We start from the raw sequence: 23842 nt of genomic DNA, 5'->3' as shown, positions 1-23842 counted from the left end.
GTGGACCTCATTTTAGCATTGATGAGATAGGAGTCGTGAGATACAAGAATAGATTGGTGGTTCCGTCTAATGAGGAGCTGAAAAGGAAGATTCTAAAAGAAGCCCATCATTCCAAGCTATCTATCCACCCTGGTAGCAACAAGATGTACCATGATCTACGTCAACTATACTGGTGGTCTTATATGAAGCAAGATATCACCCAGTTTGTTGCAGAGTGTGACACTTGTGGTAGAATCAAGGCAGATCATATGCGTACTCCTAGATATCTGCAGCCCTTGCCCATTCCTGTTTGGAAATGGGAGGATATTTCCCTGGATTTCATTGTGGGTTTACCCCGCACCTCCTCTGGCTTTGATTCTATTTGGGTCATTGTGGACCGTCTCACCAAGTCTGCCCACTTCCTTCCGGTGGACACTAGATACAATGCAAAGAAGTATGCGGAGTTATACTTTGATCGGATTGTGACCCTACATGGAGTTCCTCTCACCATCATCTCTGATAGAGGGTCAGTTTTTGTCTCTTGTTTCTGGGAGAAACTCCAGGAGTGTTTGGGTACTCGTCTTCTTAGAAGCTCGGCGTACCACCCTCAGACTGATGGTCAAACTGAAAGGGTGAACCAGGTGCTCGAGGATATGCTACGGGCTTGTACCATCTCTTTTCCTGAGAAGTGGGATCATTGTTTAAAGCTGGCAGAATTTTCTTATAATAACAGTTATCAGGAGAGTATCCGCATGGCGCCATTTGAAGCTTTATATGGACAGAAGTGTAGGACGCCACTAAACTGGGTTGAAGTAGGAGACCGTGGGTACTTCAGGCCTGATTTCATAAAGGAGGCTTGAGAGAAAGTAAATATAATTCATGAACACTTGAAGGCAGCTCAGAGTCGACAGAAGGCTTACGCAGACAAGCGAAGAAGACCTTTGGAATTTGCAGCTGGAGATTTTGTGTATCTCAAGGTATCTCCTATGAGAGGGGTACATCGGTTTGGTGTCCATGGCAAGTTAGCCCCTCGGTATGTGGGTCCATACAAGGTGTTGCAGCAGTGTGGTCCCGTTGCTTATCGTCTCCAACTCCCAGAAATTCTCTCGGCAGTTCACAATGTATTTCACGTCTCGCAACTGAAGAAATGCCTACGAGTTCCTGAAGAATCTATGGAAATAGAAGGACTTCCGCTCCAACCTGATCTGTCTTATGTGGAGCATCCTATAAAAATCTTGGATGAGAAGGAGAGAGTGACGAGGAACAGGGTGATAAAGTTTTACAAGGTGCAATGGCAAAACCATTCAGAGGACGAAGCCACCTGGGAGCAAGAGAGCTACTTAACAAAGCATTACCCCCATCTCCTCTCTGGGTCGGATAGTTAGTGTTGCGCCATATTTATTTCCCTATCTCTTTCTCACACTAGGCACATAAATCTCGGGTCGAGATTTTCTTTTAGGGGGGTAGGTTTGTAACACCCCGGTGTTACATTGTAATGTTTTGCTAAAACATCACAGGAGCATTATGTATATGTGCATATGTGTATAAATTGGAGTATAAATCAATATACGACATTTGAAACGTTTATCCGAAACGGGAAATAAATGTTAAGTTTTATGTCGCTTTATATTGTCTAGTATTCTAAACGAATTGTTATCAAATAAAAATGATGTAGAGCGTGTATGTGAACTTTATTAAAATTTGTAGTACATACTTAGTAGGCGACAATGGAACAAGTAAGTCGGAATTGGAATTCGACGCGAAACCGTTTGAAGTTTAAGTCATTTCGCGTAAGTTATAAATGGGTCGACGAAGCCACTTTTGGTAAATTGTAGAAAACCCGTGCACGTCATCTGCTTCGGACAAGCCATCACTGACCATGGTCACCACTGTGCCTTGGTTGCCTGCCACCGCACGCAAGCACACTGCGCACGAGTCCTATCAGCTCTGCACTCGCGTGGGTCGACCGCGCGGATAGTCGCCTGGGCACGTCTCAATGTTTCCCGTCGTCATGTGCACACGTACCTTGCGTTAATGACCGTGGATGTGCCAACGCCACTGTCTCCGCTGTCGCCATGACCGACGGGACCTCTCGTTTTAAATTCGCCATGACCGTAGCGCGTTAATGAAATTCGTCGCGTCCGTGGCTCCGCGAGACAGCCAGCAGCTTGATTGACACCACCTTGCCCATTGTAGCACCTCACTGTGCTTCAATTTTGGAAGCACAGCTCCGCCTGCTCCATAAGAACGAGGTGAACTGCGCCGTCGTCCATCCACTGAACCAGAGCATACCAGTTCAATTCACTGCACTGCTAGCTTCTCCTCCAGCTGCTCATCGCACTGCCCACTTCATTCAAAGCTCCACCGCCGTTTTGCGTCTTCTTCGTGGCCGGCGGAAGATCGCCGAGCAGAGCAAGCTTACAGCAGCCGGCGGTGCGTTACTGTTCATCTTAGCTTGCTGACATCATCATGACGTCACCCCTACGTCACACGTGTTTGTGGCCGCTTTTCATGTAGGAAAATAAAGCCGTAATACGTTGAAATACGCCTCTGGGCCAGTTTCCCGCGTTGCTTGCGCCCGCGGCCTGCCTGCGTCCGGCCTGCTGGCCCGCTGCCGCTCCTGCCGCGCGTCGCTGGGCCACGCTGGCCGCTGGGCCACGCCCGCCGCGCGCGCCCGCTGCCGCTGCCGCGCTGGGCCGCGCTACCGCGCGCCTGCGCTGGGCCGCGCCGTGTTCGCGCTGCTGGGCTGCGCCACCGCGCTGGGCCGCGCGCTTGCTCGCCCGCCCTGCTGCGCTGGGCCGCGCCGTGTTCGCGCTGCTGGGCTGCGCCGTCGCGCTAGGCCGCGCGCCGCGCCGTGCTCGGCCTGCCTGCCGCTGCTGCGCCAGCTGCCGCCTGCTGGGCCACGCGCTCGCTGCTGCGCTGGGCCGCGCCCGCTGCTGCGCCGCTGCTGGGCCGAGTCAAGCCGTGGGCCGCGAAACATGTTTCAGTTTCTTTATTTCCTGAGAATAGAAATGCTTAGTTATTTTAGTTATGAATCCAACTTCGATAAATCATAGTAAATGGTGTAGATGTCCAAAAATAGTGAAACCAAGTTTGTTAGGTTCACAAAAATACCATCTACTTATTAGTACAGTTAGATTGCAGTTAGCTATTATGATGATAGGTTCATAAATTTTAATTAGCGAGCTTAGCATTATATAGATTAATAATTGTAGGAATTATTGTGGCAAATCGGTAATAGTTTTATCTTTAAAAATTTTACAGTAGGTTCACTAGGATATCGTGTACTTGCTGTAAATTTTATAGCCTTAGAACGAGTTGTTAGATAAAGTAGCTATTGCCTTTGCTTTATCGTATATAGCGTAAACTAGCATTAGGGGTAAGAATAGCGGTAGTTGCTATAACAATAATGATACTTCGAAATGGTTATCGGTGACAATAGGTAGCCTAGTACCGTGGTTGATATCCATAGCTTAGTAGCTAAATCAATGTACTTTTATTTTTTTAAGAGCTGTTGTTGTTATATTCCTAAGCATTGCATCATTGTTTCATGTAGATCACGAACTGGTAGACTTCGTGCCCGTTGACGAGAAGGAGTACGATGAGGTGATCGAGGAGTACGAGGAGGAGATCTTCACACAGGAGGAAGCCCAGGAGCCTGTTGGTGCTGACTTTGCTGACCCGGCACCTGCCCAAGGCAAGCCCCGGTGCATAACCCCTATTTTTAAATGATCACTGAATATATTTATATGATAGGCATTTACGTTACAGGCATTTTATAGAAACTACATGCATAGATATATCCACCATGAGTCCTACTAGTGCAGGTCGAGTAGCTGCTATGCTCAGGATGTCGGTAGCGTGAGTAACCTGCCGTTACTCGCAAATAGGTGATTACACTATGATATCATGATGAAATAATGGAAAGGAAAAATGGTGACCAGACAGGGATGTGGATTTGGTACTGGTGGGTGTGAGGGGTTGTGTCCTGCGGCCAACAGGGCATAGCTCGGTTACACTTTTTCCCTGTCTGTGTCGATTAAGGACCGGTCGTTGCATATGACTCTAGGCAAGTCACAGACTATTGTCCCGAGCACATACTTGGGTATGGGCGCAGGGAAGACTTGCTGCTCTCTTGTCGCGGATCCGGCTCTTTCCGGACCGACTGATGGGAAGAGGAGGTGGTGGAGGTCCTTGCGCCGCACTGAGTCCGGGATTTAGAGGCGGGGGCTTGGAGTCCAAGTTTGGACGGGACCTGGACACCCGGGACAGGAGAGTGGTGGGTTAGTCCTGCTTGTGCCAAGGGTACAAGCGGGGCGTGTGTCTTTGGGGCACCTGGCTGGGTACATTGATTCGCGAATCGCCGGGTTATCCGGTACGGCTTGTCTGCGGTTTAGCACCATAGTAAGAACTGGAAGTGAAAAAGGAGAAGGAACAATATCGATTGCTCAACCCTTGCTTGAAAGTAGAACAGGTGCTTATATAGATTGACTAGATGAAAACTTAATCCGGCTGATGATAATAATGTATCAATAAGGACTCACTATTAGTATTGCTTTTTGCTAAAAGAGAACCAGCAACCATAAAGCCTAGCATATTCTTTGGAGTCGGGAAAGCATTCCCACTGATCGGATAAGTCTTGCGAGTACATTGTGTACTCAGGGTTTATTTACCCCTGTTGCAGGTGATGCTTGAGGAGTTCCTTGTGTGGAGGATCCATCTGGTGGGCTCAGACAGAATCCTCGTTATCTTATCGCTAGATGTTATCTTTTAATATTCCGCTGTTTATTATTCCGCACTCTGTATTTGGTATTGTAACAAGGTACTTTTAAGAAACTCTAATGTATGAGATGGACTTGTGTTGTAACTCGTTTTCATTATTGGATCCTTGGGAAAAATGTGGATCTTTCGAGTTCTCCCTCGGGGTGTGCCCGACGGATACCGCTCGTTGTAGTTGCTTTCGGGGTGCTTAGTGTCTGGTGGAAGACGAGCGCCTTCGTAAGTACGCTATTCCGGGTGGTTCTGCCACAGGGACTCCTCGCTCATCGGTGCTCGATCATCGCCAGCGACGCTGGGGACTCCTCGCTCCTTGGTGCTCGGTCATCGCCAGCGACATCGGGGACTCCTCGCTCCTCGATGCTCAGACATCGTCGCCTACGCTGTGGAGTCCTCGCTCCTCGGTGCTCGGTCATTGCCAGCGACGTTGGGGACTCCTCACTCCTTGGTGCTCGGTCATCGCCAGCGATGCTGGGGACTCCTCGCTCCTCGACGCTTAGAAATCGCCGCTAACGCCGGGGACTCCTCGCTCCTCGGTGCTCGGTCATCGCCAGCGACGCCGGGGACTCCTCGCTCCTCGGTGCTCGGTCATCGCCAATGACGCCGGGGACTCCTCGCTCCTTGGTGCTCGGACATCACTAGTGATGCCGGGGACTCCTCGCTCCTCGGCGCTCGAAAATCACCGCCTACACTGGGGACTCCTCACTCCTCGGTGCTCGGTCATCGCCAACGACGCTGGGGACTCCTCGCTCCTCGGTACTCGAACATCACTAGTGACGCTGGGGACTCCTCGCTCCTCGGTGCTCGGTCATCGCCAGTGATGCCGGGGACTCCTCACTCCTCGGTGCTCGAACATAACCAGCAATGCCGAGGACTCCTTGCTCCTCGATGCTCGATCATCACCAGCGACGCCGGGGACTCCACGCTCCTCGGTGCTCGGTCATCGTCAGCGACACCGGGGACTCCTCGGTGCTGCCTTGGTTGTCAGATCTTGCTATGTCTCGTCGGTGTGCTATCAAGCTACTCCATGCTGTTCAGATCAGGGTGCTAATCTTGGGCAGCACGTCTAGGGTCTTCATACGCACATGTTAGACGACATCAGCAAGCTTCCTTGGTGCTTAGACATCGCTAGCAACATCGGGGACTCCTCGCTCATCGGTGCTCGGACATCGCCAGCGACACCAGGGACTCCTTGCTCCTCGGTGTTCGGACATCGCCAGCGACGCCGGGGGCTCCTTGGTCCTCGGACATCGCCAGCGACGCCGAGGACTCCTTGGTGCTCGGTCATCGCCAGCGATGCTGGGGACTCCTCGCTCTTCGATCATCGCCAGCGACGTCGGGGACTCCTCGCTCCTCGGTGCTCAGTCATCGCCAGCGACGCCGGGGACTCTCTTACTGCTTGGATCTTGCTACGTCTCGTCGGTGTGCTATCAGCTGCTCCATGCTGTTCAGATTAGGGTGCTGATCTTAGGCAGCATGTCTAGGGTCTTAATATGTGTATGTCAGACGACGTCGGCAAGCTTTTAGACTTTTTTTTCTTTGACCCTGCTACAAGGTTCATTCTTCATCTTCCAGCGGGCTTGGGGACTAAGTGGGCACACTTCACCTTGTGGTGAATGTGCTTGTTCTCATCTCAAGGCTACGCTTGGGGACTGGCTGCCTGCTTGGCTAGACTTCTACTTTCTAACCCTAGCACCACGTGACTACGTCACCTACTGTCAGGCTCGGGGACTAGCTATGGGGGTATGGCCCCCCAGTATCCTCAAGATAAGACATGGGCCACACCATCAGAGGTGGCCCGGCCCACAAGATCAAGGCATGCACGACACTACTCGACGTGCACCGTAAGCTATTGTATAGTACCAAATAGGATACTTTACTTGTAACCCTATCGCTCTAGACTATATAAGGAGAGGTAGGGGTCCCCTAGCGGACACGATCCATCAAGATCTATCTACTACATTTCAATACAATATACCAAAAACATAGGACGTAGGGTATTACAGTCGATCAAACGGCCCAAACCTATCTAAATCGCTGTCTCTGCGCCTTGTGTCACCATCCGATTCCTGATTATGCGCACCCTCACCGACAAATCTACCATCACGGGATACCCCTTGGTGGACTGTCGATGATATTCTGTCGACATAATGTATGAATGGATGGATGAATGAATGTTCATGCACTGGAAAAGAAAAGTGGGGGTGGTAAAGTTACCTCGACAGCTTGAGTGATGGGTTTGGGGAGCTCTTACCGGATATGTCTGTGTGGGCCTAGGTCCATCGTTTGTGACAGAGTTGGCATAACCTGCATGAGGTATCCCACTACCCTTTGCCCGTATCTTGACCATGACTCGAGCTATCCGATCGGCCTCGGGCGACCTGCTGACCTCTCCTCGATGGAGACTCTACAGGCAGGCCGCTAGGGCGTAGGTTTCTCATAGTCTAACCAGTTTTACTCAGAGTTTGTTCCCATACCCCTTGCTTCTAGTTTTTTAATATGAGAAGGGATCAGGCATAGAGAATGTCTACCAAATAGACACTCCTGCTAGCCACCGAGGGAGGCCTAGCCCCTTGCCGTAGCTAGGGTTGGGGGCTCGATAGCGAAATTCATTAGAGAGAACCCACGTAAAGTAAGGGTGACCCATCTCTCGGTAGCGGCCCAAATCATTCGATCAACTTGGGTGACCCGCTGGCACAGGGCTTACCTCGATGGCACAAGTGATGGGTCCAGAGAGTTCTTACTAGATATGTTTGAGTAGAATCTAGGTTCATCATTTGTGACAGGGTCGGCATAATTCGCGTGGGGCATCCTGTTGTTCCCTACCCTTCCCTCGACAGTGGCTAAGCCATCCAGTCGGCTTGTATGACCTGAATGGACAGGAATTACCTATAGAGACAGAGGATGAGAACATCCCGCGCAAGAATTTAGTTAGGCAAATAAGCCCAGCGGTGAACTTGTAATAAATAGACAAGCTCTTAAATCTTGTTATGGTCAAACAACTTTTTAGCCTTTCTCCCCTTTTTGTATAAAAAAGGTTAGTGCATTCTAACCCTTTCCATCATTGAGGCCGTGAAGCTTGGGGTATGGGTGAACAGCCTCTGATCATGCTAGGTGAGCAAAGGCAGCCATAGCCTGTTGGGGCATAGGTCTCTCGTAGTCCGACTAGTTATACTTAGAGTCTGTCCTCATAACCCTAGCTCCTAGGTCTTAACTGTGAGAGGGGGTCGAACATAGAGAAACTGTTTGCTAGGTGGATATACTCTTAGACGTGCACTGACTCTTGTCCGTAGCTAAGGCCAAAAAGGCCCAGGGTGCGAATGAAAGCTCTAGTTTGATTTTGGTTAATTGATGAAACCCTAAGTGCTAACCTAGTTTATCAAAGTGAATTATGAGATAGGTAGCACTATTCCAAGTGGTGAAGCAAATGAAGATCATGACATGATGATGGTGATTCCATGGTGATGATCAAGTGCTCGGACTTGGAAAAGGAGAAAGGAAAACAAAAGGCTCAATGCAAAGGTATAAGTGGTAGGAGCCTTTTTTATTTCGGTTATCAAGACACTTAGCGAGTGTGATCACATTTAGGTTCAATAGCCAGTACTATTAAGAGGGGTGAAACTCGTATCGAAATGCGGTTATCAAAGTGCCACTAGATGCTCTAACTCATTGCATATGCATTTAGGATCTAGTGGAGTGCTAACACCCTTGAAAATGTTTGTGAAAACATGCTAACACACATGCACAAAGGTGATACACATTGTGTTTAGCACTTGGGAGCAAGTGTTCGAAACTCCACCAGCGGAGTGTTCGCCCATAGAGTGCGGATAGTCCGACAGAGTACACTTGGTGGTGTTGGCACATTTGCAAAGGAGAAGAAGTTGGTGAAGAAAAGGAGTTGAATGCGCTGGTCATGGTGTGACCTAGACGCGTTCGATATGACTACCGAACGCGTTCGGTATTTGACTTAGCGACTAGAGTTCTCGATGTGACCAGACTCGTTCGATATCGATATCAGGACGCGTCTGGTATTCTGGCTAGGCGTGGGCAAAGTTGCTGAGGTGATCGGACTCTGGCTTAAGTGGAGTGACCAGACACTGACGAGTTACTGTTTAGCGTTAGGTCAAAGTGATATAGCCTGAAATAGGATTGCAAATAGCGACCGGACACAGTGACTGGACATGTCCGGTGTGAACCAACAAGTCTTAGGTTTTCAACGCTATAATTGATCGGACACTAGGAGCATCCGGTCTGGTGTGACCGAACACATTCGGTCGGCCTAGAGCGGCTCTGGGAGCTCTCTGGACTCGACCGGACGCTACGTCTCCCGCGTCCGGTCATTTTCTAACGGCGTGTCCGATCATGTGGTATTACTGTGCACAGTGATAGCCATTGGGCACTAATGGATAAACAATTTGAAAGGGACACATGGTTGTTAGGCTACGACTAGATGCTGCGATCGGACGCAGTGACCAGACGCGTCTGGTGACCACACCGGACACGTCTAGTACACACAACCTGCACGTCCGGTCGTCCTGAAAAACACCCAGTGAAGGGGTTACGGCTATTTTAGCCCATGGGGCTATAAATAGAAGTGTTGGTCGGCCTTTGGCCATAACCTTAGCAGAGCTGAGCACACTAGAGCCTTGGTGGCTTATGTGGTAGTGCTTGGGAGCCCTCCATCTCACATATGCTTGATAGTGATCATCCAATTATGTGAGAGAGCGATTCTAGTGTGATTGCATCGTGAGGTTGCATCGACTGACACTAGGTGATCGAGTTGCAAGCCAGTGGTGCTCTTGGAGGTTGCCACCTCCTAGATGGCTTGGTGGTGGTCTCCAGTCGAAGCCCATAAGAAGCTTGTGCAGGTGCTCCAAAGAAGAGCTTTGTGAGGGGCATTGTGCTCACCCCATGGGAGCCATGAGGAGCAACTCTAGTTGAGCGTGTCATTGTGCTACCCTCACTTTCAGGGTAGGTTCTTGTGGTTCCCAATGTGAGGGCTTGGCGAGTGATGCCAATTAGCCACCGAACCACCAAGTGAGCGGTCGACACAACAGGGGACGTAGCGTGTTGGCAAGCACGTGAACCTCGGGAGAAAAATCACCTATGTCAACATTATTCTTGTTGGTTTGCAATCCCCTTACACAAGCTTGTAATTCTTTCATATGCATTGTGCTTGTGTTGTTGCTCTTGTAATTAGTTAGCATGTGTAGCTCACTAGTTACCTTCTTGCTTGTGTGGCATAGAAGTAGCCCCCTTGCGTGGCTAATTTGGTTTGTGTAACCTTGTTAGTCATATTGCTTAGTTTAGTGTAGCTAAGTATTTGCACTCTCTAATTTGTCATTGTTTGCCTTGTTATTGAGCATTGATAGTGAGCTTAGGAGCTTTGTGCTTTTGCTTACTAGAATTGTGTAGGAGCTCCACGGTGTGCAAAATACTAGTGGTATAGGTTTGTGTGACCTTGCTCCTAGAATTGGATAGATGAGCTCTAGCTAGCTTAGGCACCTTTGTTGCTTAATTAGGATCTTTGCAAGGTGCTAGAGAACATATATTGAGGGGTGGAGTCTTAGCTAGATCGATAGTTTTAATTCCGCACTTGTTTCGGTTAGCCGGTGCGATTAAGTTTTAGAAAGGACTATTCACCCCCCCTCTAGTCCGCCATCTCGACCCTACACTTGACTGACACTAGGTCTGGAGAAGAAAGTGGTACTTGCATCGCTAGCCGGTGATGAGGACATCACTCCTTCAGATGTACCCTGCTGATCCTCCAACCATCATGGAAGGTCCAATGACCCGGGCTCGAATGCGTCAACTCAATTTAGAGGTGAGCTCGTTCTTAGCGATCCTTTTTATACTTATGAGAATAGACTACTACCTAATGATGTTATCTTGCTTAGGAACATTGGAGAGGGTCATGAAGGACTTAGAGGACTGTGGTGGAGGCGAAGATGATCAGCAAGGACGTCCAACAGGAACCGAAGGCTAGGTCCAACACAATTTCGAGTCTGCCTCGGCCTCCAGGACCAGTCCGCCTTAAACTGGTCACTCAGGATGCATCCGGTCACTGTTTTTGATGATCCACATATGGATGGAAAGCTAATTTGATAAGGAAGCCAATCCAAGGGGTCTCATGTCAAAAGCTCTTTCAGAATCAACGGGAATCATTGAAACAAGTTAGTGTCCAGAATCTGACTAGGGTGTTGCGACACCATCTTTTGGTCCGTTGGACCAGTGTATCATGTTTGGGCCCATTAGGGGTGCCGTCTAGGGGTCTTGCATGACCCTAGAGTCTTCATAAACAACCACCGCCCCTCCATTAGGGTTTGGGTTTTGCTTAGATTATTCTATCAAGAACAGTTTTGCCGTTCATCGATTTGTGAGACCCCAACTTCGTGAGATTAATCATTCATCCGTAATTTGGTTGTGTTCTTTCTTGTTCTTGCTTGTGTTCTTCATTGTGCAGGTAGGGATTAGCCTTCTTGGTGAGGTCAACCTGGTCTGTGACTTGGTTGATAACCAGAGGAGCTATGGTGCTAAGATTGCAGGGTTCGATCTTTCGATCTGAAGCCGGATCGGTGTGTCATTCTCCGCCACAATGATAGTTACCTCTACCTGACGGAAGATCAGGATCCCCGTTCCCATTAGCCGGCTTATCTGTTTCTTCGTCTAACATTGTGTTGTGAGACATAGCCTTCAGAGCTACCAAAGAGTTATTACCTAGATGTAAATTAACTTTCCTATTGGTAACTAATTAGTTGTCTCTCAACATTTAAAAGCTCCAAAACTTCCTTTTGACGACAACAATTGTATTTGATGTGCAAATAGATAGTCACCATGGAAGTCAATAGAAAAGGGGTCACTGAAGAAAGTCAGTTTTTTGACTGTAGGATCACCTTGCACATAAAGATCAAGACTTGGATAGAAAGCTCATAAGCACCAAGTGACCTATTATAGGACATAATATCCTGGTACATTTATCATCTAACTGATAACGTGTCTAACTTTAAGCATTGTGTACCTTTCTAATCCAATGGGGATGACATAAGTTGCTCACTAAATGACCGACATCATTATAGGGACAGTCAAGCAGAGTCACTTGGCTACCACCTCTTGTAGTCTGTTAATGTTTGTGTCGGTGACCTGTTCTTCAAAGGTTATCCTCTAGATGACTTTAGAAGGAAGTCCTATTACATCTGATCCGACATACAGATCTTCTGACAAGATGAGGAGAGATAATCAGGGAAAAACTCATGAGAAGACAACTCATTGGTGTAGTTCTATAATGGGTCATGACTAGAAACCTCGATACTAGCGTGTGCCGAGCAGCACAACCATATGTCATACGCCCATAGGAGGCTCTCGGTTTCATCGTGGCACTGTAGAACACTAATCAGTGGCACCATTATCGAACCTACAACCCACAAGAATTCTCATGTGGTTCAAATTGGGTTGCATTGGAGCAAGCACCATGCGAAGGAGGGATAGCAAGTAAAGGTAGCCACAAGGTTAGGAGTCAACAAGGGGTGATCCAAGGTAAAGACATGGCACAAGAGAAACATAGATTAGCTAACAAAGGCAACTGAGCATGAGACTCTTGCTTTATTTCCATATACACCTTGTGTCCACCAAGGTGATTACCAGATAAAGATTAACATGTAATTTGGTCTTGCCGAAGCAGCAACATGAGATCAAGACTGAACAAACATCCAGAGACTTGAAAGAGTTGGAGACAAAATAAACTGAGATTCGAGGGATAGAGCCAATACACTGACTAGGGATTCAGTTGATAAAGAAACAACATAATCTGTGAGGTAAAGGTTCCAAAGCTAGGGTAGATAGAGATTAGCGTTGCACTGGACCATCTTTAGGATAAGAAGCAAAGAGGTCCGACAAGGATTATTGAGCAGGGTCCTCCCACACAGGAGCGAGACAACCACGACACATGCAAGCATTTAAGGGAACTAAGCTTGGGCTAACGGGTCATGTAAAGGCATAGATACACAAACATTCAAGGCTAACAATCACACATACAGGCTCAAGCTCCTAAGCAAAGAGAATCTACTAGGAGACAACCATGAGATTAACGTAACTTGAGTGTGGTTCTAGGATTAGGCTGTTCAACACTTGTATGCTCACCGTGGACAAAAGGGGTAACAACTATGATACTACCTAGGTAACAAAGCATCCACACATACATCATGGTCTTAAGCAAGCATTTGAGAAACTCAATCAAATTAGCATAAGCAACTAATACCAAGCATAAAGCTCGCACATAACAAGCAGTCATCTACAGCAACACCACTACACATAAACATGTGAAACATGGTGGTAAGGTACTGTTATCTTTTATTTCCTTTTTACTGAGTAGGTGGATATCTCTTCAAAACAAGTTTTACTTACATTTAGCAAATTAGTTTTTGGTCATGCACAACATGACCATATGGTTACAACAAGTTATCCATTAAAAGAACAAGGGTGAGAGAGAAGCATGTTTATGCACAAGCAACAATCCTGATGTATGCTCGTCCTATTCGTCCTCACAAAATTGTCAGCCTAAGGTGGCAATCATGTTCTATGTCGGTGGCACAACACGTACTCTCTCGATATATAGCTAGTCATCAACTACATTCAATCTATGCATTCGTGGTTAGCGTACCTGCAGAAGGATTTCATTTTAGCCCAACCCCACAATTATATATATATATATATATATGCGGAAATGAAATATGGTCTCTAAGTTGCAAGCTAAATACTTCTATATAAATATATCCAACATATATATACTTTTGTATCAAAGCTACCCATATGTAAATACGTCTATACATATATATAAATATGCATATACAGCCATATCAAAACTAACCCACATTTAAATACCTCTGTATATAAAGGATATATATACTTTAGTATCAAAGCTACCTATCCCCTTTTGATCGCACGCTCACATCTTGCAGTCAAGCCATTCACCATCTTACCTGGGCGTAGAGATATATTGATCCATACATTACCACTCAAGCGAATGGCATTCATACAATAGCACGTCAGTATAAACGATGAAATAAAAATTGTAATAAAGTATATTCCGCCCATAGTTAGTATCAGTTTACTTAGCCACCTAGTAGTCCTTAATTGGACTTAATCAGAGGTTGTCGCTAGCATAGTTTTACAAATTAGTTTCGACAAATTTTCCTATAGCTAAAGTTTTAGTCAAAATAGGCTTTTTAAAACCAAAACTTTGTTTTTAAAACTATGTTTACAATGAGTTCACAAATAATAATACAAGTTTGGGTTTCAAAACCGATTAGTGCAAACAACATAGCTTTCAATTGATTACAATAATATAAGTTCCAAATACATTGCTAGCATATGTGACGTCCTCTGACAAAAGCATATAGATAAGAACACTATATAGAGTCGTCGAGCCCACCGGCGGTTAGCCACCATCTTCAGTAGGCCGAGAACTTCACCTGCAACAGGGTGGGATAAACCCTGAGTACTCAAATGTACTCAGCTAGACATACCCATCATAAACCAAAAATAAAGTGACACCAAGGATTATGCATGGCTTTATAAGTGGAGCTAGCTTGACAATATTTTACATAAAAAGCCACTAATTCATCTATACATTTTATAATTCGATCATCAAGTTAATTATAGCTATTCATCTCTAGATTAGCAACTAACTTGTGCCAAACATGTGGTATATCATTTAGTAGCATAACAATAGTAACCTATAGCTGGTGTAGGAATTTTCATATTCATCAGAACCATCATATTCCATAATCCAATTACTACGATGAAGAAGCTCCAGTCAAGTTTCTCACTATCCGAGAGAGACAGGCGATTCGAATCGAATTGCAACCTAGCTAGGCAGTATTCCTAACATAAACCTAGGTAGACTAGATCAACGATCACCTTTGGTATAACTCAGGTCCAATTCGCAGGTTCGATCAGCGCCTGCACAACCAGGGATAACCAGTTGCCAGGACGTTCAGGCTCGGCCTACCCTTGGGCTCATGTCTAACTCCCCGCACATCCTTACTACCATCCAGAGTGTGCACTCTAACAGAACAGAGCCCTGACCTAGTTGAGCTACTCTGTTTTAGTGGTCGGAATGAGTAATCTAGGCTAGCTAAGTGAGAGGCATGCGTTCAAAATGACAAGAGAGCCTCCAACAATGCGGTCCTTAATCAACACAGACAAAATCACATGAGTCAACCTACACATAGACTCCGCCCGGCCTCCAGTTACATTACCCCTGGTTCTATTCCACGATAGCAAATATAGGCAACCGTGCTCCGGTATCCACCTATATCTCGCAAGGTGATAGAAAATCACCTGACTTCTACCGGTCTAAGCATTGCTAAGTATATATTCGATCCTGGACCTATACAGGGTTAAAGGAATATATATCTAGACAAGGTAGTTCTATGCATCAAGTGTTTTCAATCAACTCTTATAACCTAATACATCAAACATAAATGACTCAAGTGATATTTGTAAAAATATAGGAGGCTGAGAATGTTCTGGGGCTTGCCTAGGATCCAACACTAGGTTAGTATTTGTTAGATGACACTCGCTTGACGAGCATCTCCCATCTCGGCACTTGCTTAGTCCTCCCGTCTTCTAGATGGATTCACCAAACTCTATCTTCGTGTTCGGCTCCAACATCACATCCTTCACGTGGTGCATCTAGCGTACCTAGATGAGATACAACAATACAAGTGCATGAATGCGAAGAATGGCAATATGATATGCCTCACATAAAAGTATTCAAGATGAGCACAAGGTTACACCGAACATATATAAGCACTCCATGTTACTTAATTAAACATCCCACAACCTATCATGCTAGGATAGCAAGGAAGGTAGCACCAAGCATGACACAAGTTTTACAAGGTTTTAGGTATATTAACTTAACACCATCAAAGGCATGAGCCACACTTAGCAACACACAAAGCAAAGCAAGGTGAAGCAAACAATTTTAGGTACAAACACAGATTCTGAACAACAGCACCATAATCACTTGTTTTAATCATACCTAGAGTTCTAGGCATGCAAAAAGTGTGATTCAAGACTTTCTGAAAAGCTAATGAAATTATCTAAGACTTTGTTATTAAAACCAAAAGCTAATTCAACTAAATAACAAGGTCAAAATATATCATGGAGCAGAACTTATACAACTAAGGACATAAAAATTGATATTAACTTCAGAAATGCATATCTCAAGTTATATTCATCCAACAAGCATGATCCTTAACTTTATAGAAATCTTATTAAGTTATATATAACTTTCTTATTATCATCTTAAGATGATTCTATAGCTAACAAGGTTCAACAACGCCAAGAAAGCATCTCTGTCTAGATTTAGACAGAATCTATCATTCCTACTTTAAACAACAATAACTAGAGTTCTAGACCACCAAAAGCAGTGATCTTAGACATTTTAGAAAGCTTAGAAAAAACACTACAACTCTCCTATTATCACCAATCCATGATTCTATGTTTAAATAAGCCAAAAAATATAATCATTCAGATCTGTTCAGAGCACATGCAAAAGCTGACAACAAACTTGTAAAATCTATAACTCCTAAACTAGCAGGCCTAAAATCATGAAATTCTAGGACAAGCAAGATAAGGTAATTATCTACAAGTTTTTATTCAATATATCTACATAAAATATCATTTGCATCACGAAAATATCACCACCACAAAAAATATGCATGCAACCATAACAGCAAAGATACAAATATATGCATTTACCATTTATGTTGTTAACATCTAACATTTTATTGCTACATATGCAGCTCCATGCAACTCCTAACTATAACCAAGCAATCATATTACCTAGCACCAATTATTAGAAGTATTATATGACATAAAAACAAGCATCTACTAATAAACTTTCATTAGCTTTTCTATATATAAAAACCTATATATTAATTATAGGTGATGTTGCAAACATCTCATTTGGATATCAAATTTTTATGAGAGATAGATGATGATAAAACATGATTACTGTACAAATCTTACGTGCTCAGGTTTTATAGATTAATTATTATAAAAAGATATTGCTATTGCAAGAAAACATGTGAGAGCAAGATAAATCTAAAACACACTATTTTTCTACAAACACATGGCCATATTATATATTACTCCCTCCGTTCCTTAATATAAGCCATATAGTTTTTAGCACCAATATTAATGCACGGCTTGGGGAAGGATGTGAGACCGAGGAAAAAAGAAAATTCAGGCCATCTTCTCTCTCCCAATCAGATTGCTTCCTAAATCTAAGGGATTGGTTGGGGCATGTGCTATGTACGGTGGGAAGGTTTCCAAACTAATCGGCGTGAGAGCTGATATGTACCTATATTTTGGAATTTTCTTTAGAAATCTATATGGCTTATATTAAGGAACGGAGGGAGTATTATGGTAGCACAACATCATACAAAGGTAGAGGAATAACATTTTCCATTTTTACACCTTCATAAAAATTATAACTTATTTAAAATCATTTATTAAGCACTAAACAAGTTAAATCAATAACTCAGTCATACTGCATCTACTGAACCTAAAATTTTTATCACAGCACATATATAGCATCAGTAGCCAACAAAAAATTTTTACCTCATTTGAGCACCACAACTTTAGATATGAATTTATTTTTAGAAAACCCTAATCAACATAGATAAATAAAAATAGCAAAAACCTTCTACTAACACATATCATAAGATGACTCTACTGCATAGATCTACTCTCAAGGATTCCAAAAAGTCTTTATTTGCTATTTTACTATTTTTCTATGATTTATTATGATTTTTCAAAGTTTTAGCCAAATAAAAGCAATAAGGAAAACACATTTGCACCGAGCCCCCCTGAACTTCCATGAAAATAATATTCTAGCGAAAAGGTCCCTCTAGGCACTATTCACATGAGTCATAGTCTTTGCACTTAAGCCCTTCCCTTTCTTCGAATTCTTGCGCGAGGTCCCCGATGCAAGTTGGAGCAGAGGACGCGCAGGAGCTCACCGGTTTCCGGTGAGGTGGTCGACGACGGTAGAGGAGAAGTGGCCTCGGAGCTCTAGGGGGCCGGCGCGCACCGATGGGTGCCCAAGGATAGCCGTGAGGCGGGCCGTGGCGTCCTGGCCTCGAGCATAGGAGCCCGTGGCTCGGCTCGGGGCGTGGTCGACGGCGGCGAGGCGTGACGGGGTGCATGATGCAACCGGCGAAGGGGTGCATGATGCACGTCACGAGCTAGAGAAGGCGATGCCGCGCTCGGTTGGGACGAAGAGAGAGCGCAGCAGCGGGGAGCAGGGCGTTGGCAGCCATGGCTGTGCACGCTCTACGCGCTCGGCAGAGGCAAGGGAGAGCGAGCGAGACACGAGCACGAGTGAGAGAGAGAGCACCTGGGAGTGTTTGCTGCCGTCCCACGCACGAGAGGGAGAGAGAGCAGCGCAGGAGCACACAGCAGCAATGGTGGGGTCGCGGCCAGTGCATGGAGGACGCATCGGCAATTCATCGAGCACGTGGCGGGCGATGGTGTGGCCAGCGTAGGAAGCGTTTTTGGGCCAGTTATGGGCCAAATTGGACCTTAGGACCAAAAGAAAAGTTGAAGCCCACGAACTGCTCTACAACTTTCATTAAAGGCGCCGAGTCATTAGAGAAACATATTAATAGGTAATTAAGTTCTAATACAACAGTGTTAGAGGGTTAACAAGCTTCAGCTTGGGCTTCAATTCCTTGGTCAAGACTTGGTCAAACTTAATCCAACTTCTTCCTAGACCTTCTCCATAGAAGTTTCTCCAATTTTTATATTTGGCTCAACTTGAGTTGCTTAACAAAAATCCAAAAACGCGGAATGCCAACCATCATCAACATTATAATCTCAGACTTAGCCAAAATTTCAACATCCCAAAACAGCACTGGATTCGATCTTGGGGTCCCTAATTAGCTTGGTTAGAGGCTGAACAAGGTCTTGGTACTTAAACAAAAGTTGTTCTACTTAATGTAATCTACAACTTTGCTTAAAGGATCTAGGATTAGTTAAGCTTGGTTTACAAGATACAAACCTCCAAAGATGAGTACCCGAAACTGAGTTCAGACTTAGAACATTCAGGTATTGGCGAAGGAATTCAGTGCCATTAGTTGTTTTTGAAACTACTTTTGAATGTCCAAACGTGCCCCAAAAGTGATGAGACTTGTTTTGTTGTTTCCTCCACACAGTGTACTCCAACTCATATTAAGGAATTAAATTGAGTTGCCATATGAATTTGGAAGATAAAAATGTCACAACATGTCAACTCGCTGTTGCCGATCAGGGACATTTATGAGAGGCCAAAACAGCTTTGCATTCAAAATTGAGACCACTTTATGAGACACTTAGAAGTTGAATTAAGTCTTGATCCAAAAATAAAGTTTGTAGCACACCACTTAAACTTCAACTTTTATTTAAGGTCAAACTTCATTACTTGTTTTCACACTGTTATTTGACCTTGGTCAAAGCAGCATCACGATAAACCCTAAATTAGAGTTTTAGACCGATTGATGCATTTTCTTGGTATCTGCTCAATATGAACCACCCTTCATAACTTTTGTTCATGAGTTTAAGTAGAGTTGTTTGAGCAAAGTTGCAAGGTTTGTTTGACACCACATGTTCTCATTCACATAATAGTGCAATTCAAGTAAGGATATAACTTATCATTTCATGTGACTTATTGATTCCAAACTTCATCAAACTTTTCCACTGGTCAAGATAGATGCATGTTGATGTAATGTACCTTCATCATTACTTTCAGATTATGAACTAGAAATCATAATCATTGCTTGACATATACTTAAGTCCAATTTCGTTACTTAACTCATGACTAACAGCCGGGGTGTTACAATGCCCACCTAATTCACAATTTTCCTTTGATTATTATATTACGTAGCTAATAATAATAAGCTGTGCGAACTGAGCATAACACGTACGGCTCCTTGAAGTGGAACATGTTTACCTAGATTTTCAGGGTACTCAGCACGTTTATTGAGTCATCACATGGAATGGAACACAAAGAAGCGTGCAAGTAACAGAACAGGAATCAGTGACAGTGTTTGACCTTCCTTACTTTGGGTCTGAATAAGATGAGAACAGATCAACAAAATTGAACCCAGTCACCCACCCACCCACATATGCCTAGCGCAGGGGGCAAAAAGAGTTGCTTTCCTTCCGTCAATTCCCCTTAATCGCCACAAATCAAGAGACAATTTCTGTCCACACAAGACGACACAATTTCGATTCCATCCTCGGGAAACAAGAACCAAATGCTGATGGAGAAATATGGAGCAAATAAACAGGAACGATTTTACTGATGCGGATGTCCATGTCAGCCGCACCAAAAAATATAAAACATACATGGTATCTAGCAAACATGTCGTATCAGCTCAGCTCAGTGGGTGTTTGAATCTCGTGAGCTAACAATTAGCCCTAGATTTTGGATGCAAAATAAGAGGGCTAAACATGAGCTAATTATAAGCTAATAAGTGCTAATGGGCTTTAATGTTTAATTAACCCATTATCACAAGATGTGATAACTTTTATCCTGAGATTCAAACACCCCTTATATCTTTGTTATGCAGGTTCAGATACACTGGCAGGAATGCTGGACACGAGCATTTTATTGGATCAGGGCACTATTGGGATCATGAAGAGAACAAAACCACAAATTCAGGAATGCAAGGTCCATCAGCTTGGTTGCAGCTGACAGTTACCTCGAAAGAAAGAAAGAAAGAAAAGTATCTGTATTTCACTGTCTCCATTCATCCAGACAAGCCAGTTGCGCAACAAATTCTCAATGAGAAATCCAGACACAGGATGAGGCATGAAGGACTGACTCAAACCAATCCCCTTATCCAACTACTTTTCAAAACCTTTCCTACACCACCATGTGTAAAACGTCATTATTTCTAGTGCTGGATCTATGACTTGTCTAGTCACAACTTATTTCTCATATTGAGAATGTGTTCCACTGGGAAAATGTTCTGCAGGCTGTGCAAGGGAGTACTCAAACTTGTATACTAATAGGAAGCAGAAGATAAAAAGAAGCATGGTCGATTCACAAATGCGCTAAAACAATCTTACTTGCAATCTTTGTATGGCTTAGAGCAATTAACAGTTTGGTAAAGCAACTGTAATCTTGATGTTTTGGAGGATGAAAAAAAAATTTCCTCGAACTACTCCATGTCTAACTCATAAGAAAGACAGACAAAAAAAAAAGCATTCCTGAAGCCTGAAAGTGGCAGCCATCAGTATTTTCACTTGAACACGATCAAAAGGCAATTTAACAAATTCGTAAAGGCAGCTAATCTCTGGGTCTGGGTGTGGGTGTGCAGGGGGACTCTATTGTTCTGTAGCAAATATTCACAATGGCATGACACTGTACTAGGCAATTATCACCAGACAAGGGGCAATTTGCAAAATATGGATGTGTTTGTTTGGCAAACAGTATATAGCTCATTAAAATGTACAAGTATGTCACAACTAATGCACACGTAATTCCACATGCACAACCCAAATATTTGATATGTTATCTGAGATGCATGCAAACACCCATAGCAGTCAGGATGAACATTTCTAAAGTTCTATCACAATCAGATTCAGTGAGGAAACACTTTTATGCTGCATCGCAGTCGGTGCAGTGAGGAAACTGTATATCATCAAAATTGATAAAGGGAGATGTGACTCACCGACAAAGGCAATGTTATCACCCCTTTAACCCAACCTGCACATGCATAGTAATCCAAACAAAATGCAGAACAGAAGGAATAAACAAACAGGAAGAACAGCAGCAACTTTGAGTATACATTCAGCAGGGGTAAAATTTATCTGCATTCCATGATAAAAGAAGACCATCGCCAGATAAAAGCAAAACATTAAGTCTTGTGTTTGGACTGCTTCCCTAGACTAATATTAGCTAATTTTTGCTTCTGGCACACACCATAACAAAATAATGCCGCAACGAGAATAGTAATAACGATAAAAGTTCAAAACTTCTTTCTCTTCTGGTTTTGAAACTCACCCAGATTCTTAAAATATCCATCAAAAGTTCAAAACCTCTTTCTCTTCTTGTTTTGAGACTCACCCCCCTGGTTAAAGCTTCTGAAATCATTAGTGGTGTCAGCAGTGTTTTGCTTCTTCAGTCCTTTACGGCCACCATGCCCAAACTTGGAATCCCTTGCCCTCCTGTTCTTTCCTTCTTTACCTCGCTTAGCAAGACCACCAGACCTGTCACCAGGAGAAACACCAGGCCTCTTTTTCTTTGATTGTTTAAATCCTTCTTCTCCTTCAAAATTAAGGTCTGGCACATCATCATTTCCCTTGGTGAATCCCCCTTGTTGCCTCTGCTTCCTCCACTTCTTGACTGACTCAATCTGCTCCTTCTTCTGCTTAGCCCTCTCCTTCTTCTTCTCAGCCTGAACCTCCTTTGCTTTCTTCCTGGACTCCCTAGCCTTCCTCCGTTCCTCACCCTCCTCGATCCTCTTCTTCTCCGACAACAACCTCCCCTTGATCTTGTGCATGTGTGCATCAGTCTTCACCATCTCAGCATAGTAATCTGTTGGTCTGAGGAACCGGACCTTCATTGACTGCAGCTTCTCAAAGGCCTGCCTTGTGCCATCCAAAGCTTGGGTGTAAAACGCAAGTTCAGCGAGCAAGATCATCATTCACATCAACTTTCTCCCCCTGATCATGCTCAATAGTGAGCTTGTGCATCCAGTCCACATTCTTGGGCCAGGCTATGTCTTCAAGTTTTTCAAGAATAGCCTCCTTGTTGTATATAGCTTTGTCTGAAGGCTTAGCCTGAGCTTCTTCACCTGAATCATCTTCTGAGTCCGATTCTTCAACATCAGAATCAACATCATCCATGATGTCTTCATCATGGGCCAAGGCCTCTTCATTTGCAACGGCCACCATTTTTACTATTACCAAAGAAAATGAGATAATATTAATTAACAGAACCCAATATGACGGTAAAAAAAAAGGCAAAACCCAGTGCCGGAGGCTCCCACATGAGCGGGGTCTAGGGAAGGGATAAACCGAGACAAGCCTTTCCCCCGCAAAATGACCGGAGAGATTGCTTCGAACCCACGACCTGATCATTCAGTGAGACAGCTCTCACCACTGCACCAGGCCCTTACTGCCCAGGCCCTTCTAGAGCCCAATATGACGGTGATAAAAAAAATAGTATGAAAGCCAGAGGTGAAGCTAAAATCCCACAAAGCCCCAATCTTAGTTTGAACTGCCTGAAACTAAAACCAAATGCTACACACGACAAACATAACAAAGGTACAGAACAAATCAGGGATCCAAAAAGCGGCACTAAGCGCACGCTTCAGCGCGCTGAAGCGCTAAGCGGACGGGTAGCACTTCGCTCTGGGCATAAGCGCTCCCAAAGCGGCGCGACCGCCTTGGTGGAGCAGCGGCTGCTGGCTCCCGCTGCCCGCCGGCCGCGCGCGGCGCGCAGCGCAGCCGCAGGGGCCGGGCGCCGTCGACGGTCCAGCGGAGGCGAGAGGGGAGAGGGAGGTGCCTACGCAGGGTCGCCGGCCGGTGTGCGGAGGACGGAGGCGAGGGCGAGAGGCGGGAGGGGGAGCCGCTGACGCCGCCGCCGAGCCCGGCACTGCCCCGCCGTCGCTGAGAGCCCGAGCCTGAGCGCCGCCTCCTTCGCCTGCGTGCCGAGCGCGAGTGGGGGAGGGAGAAGAAGATGGAGCGCCGGCGCTGCGATAAGAAGAAGAAACGGACGGCGGATGTGAGGCTGTGTGCCTGGCGCAGTGTTAGGGTAAAGAAACCTATGGGTGTGGCGAGATGTGGGTTGGGCTGAATTAATGGACTTTTAGATGGGCCACTAAATAAAAAGTCCATACCATCTTTTTTTTCCTTTTCTTTTTCATTTCCTTTTTTCTTTTAACATCTCTTTAACAAATCAGCACATAATCTCTATCTATCTAATGCTAGCTAAAAACAAAACTAAAATAATTTAGAGCACCTCCAATTGCCAGATCTTGTTTGATGCAAAAAAAAAACCAAAAATGACATAGGGCAGCTTCAATGGCCA

The 23842-nt window shown here is 44.9% G+C and overlaps 1 pseudogene; it reads right to left on the bottom strand.

The window, feature by feature from the left end:
• Positions 1-21628: 21628 nt before the first annotated feature.
• On the bottom strand, positions 21629-23545 carry LOC136521071 (probable rRNA-processing protein EBP2 homolog; annotated as a pseudogene).
• Between the last annotated feature and the right edge of the window lie 297 nt (positions 23546-23842).

The sequence above is a fragment of the Miscanthus floridulus genome, chromosome 18, assembly GCF_019320115.1.
Source record: "Miscanthus floridulus cultivar M001 chromosome 18, ASM1932011v1, whole genome shotgun sequence".
In the NCBI taxonomy this organism is placed as follows: Eukaryota; Viridiplantae; Streptophyta; class Magnoliopsida; order Poales; family Poaceae; genus Miscanthus; species Miscanthus floridulus.
The sequence above is the reverse complement of the archived record's forward strand: the minus strand, read 5'-3'. Positions and strand labels throughout refer to the sequence as shown.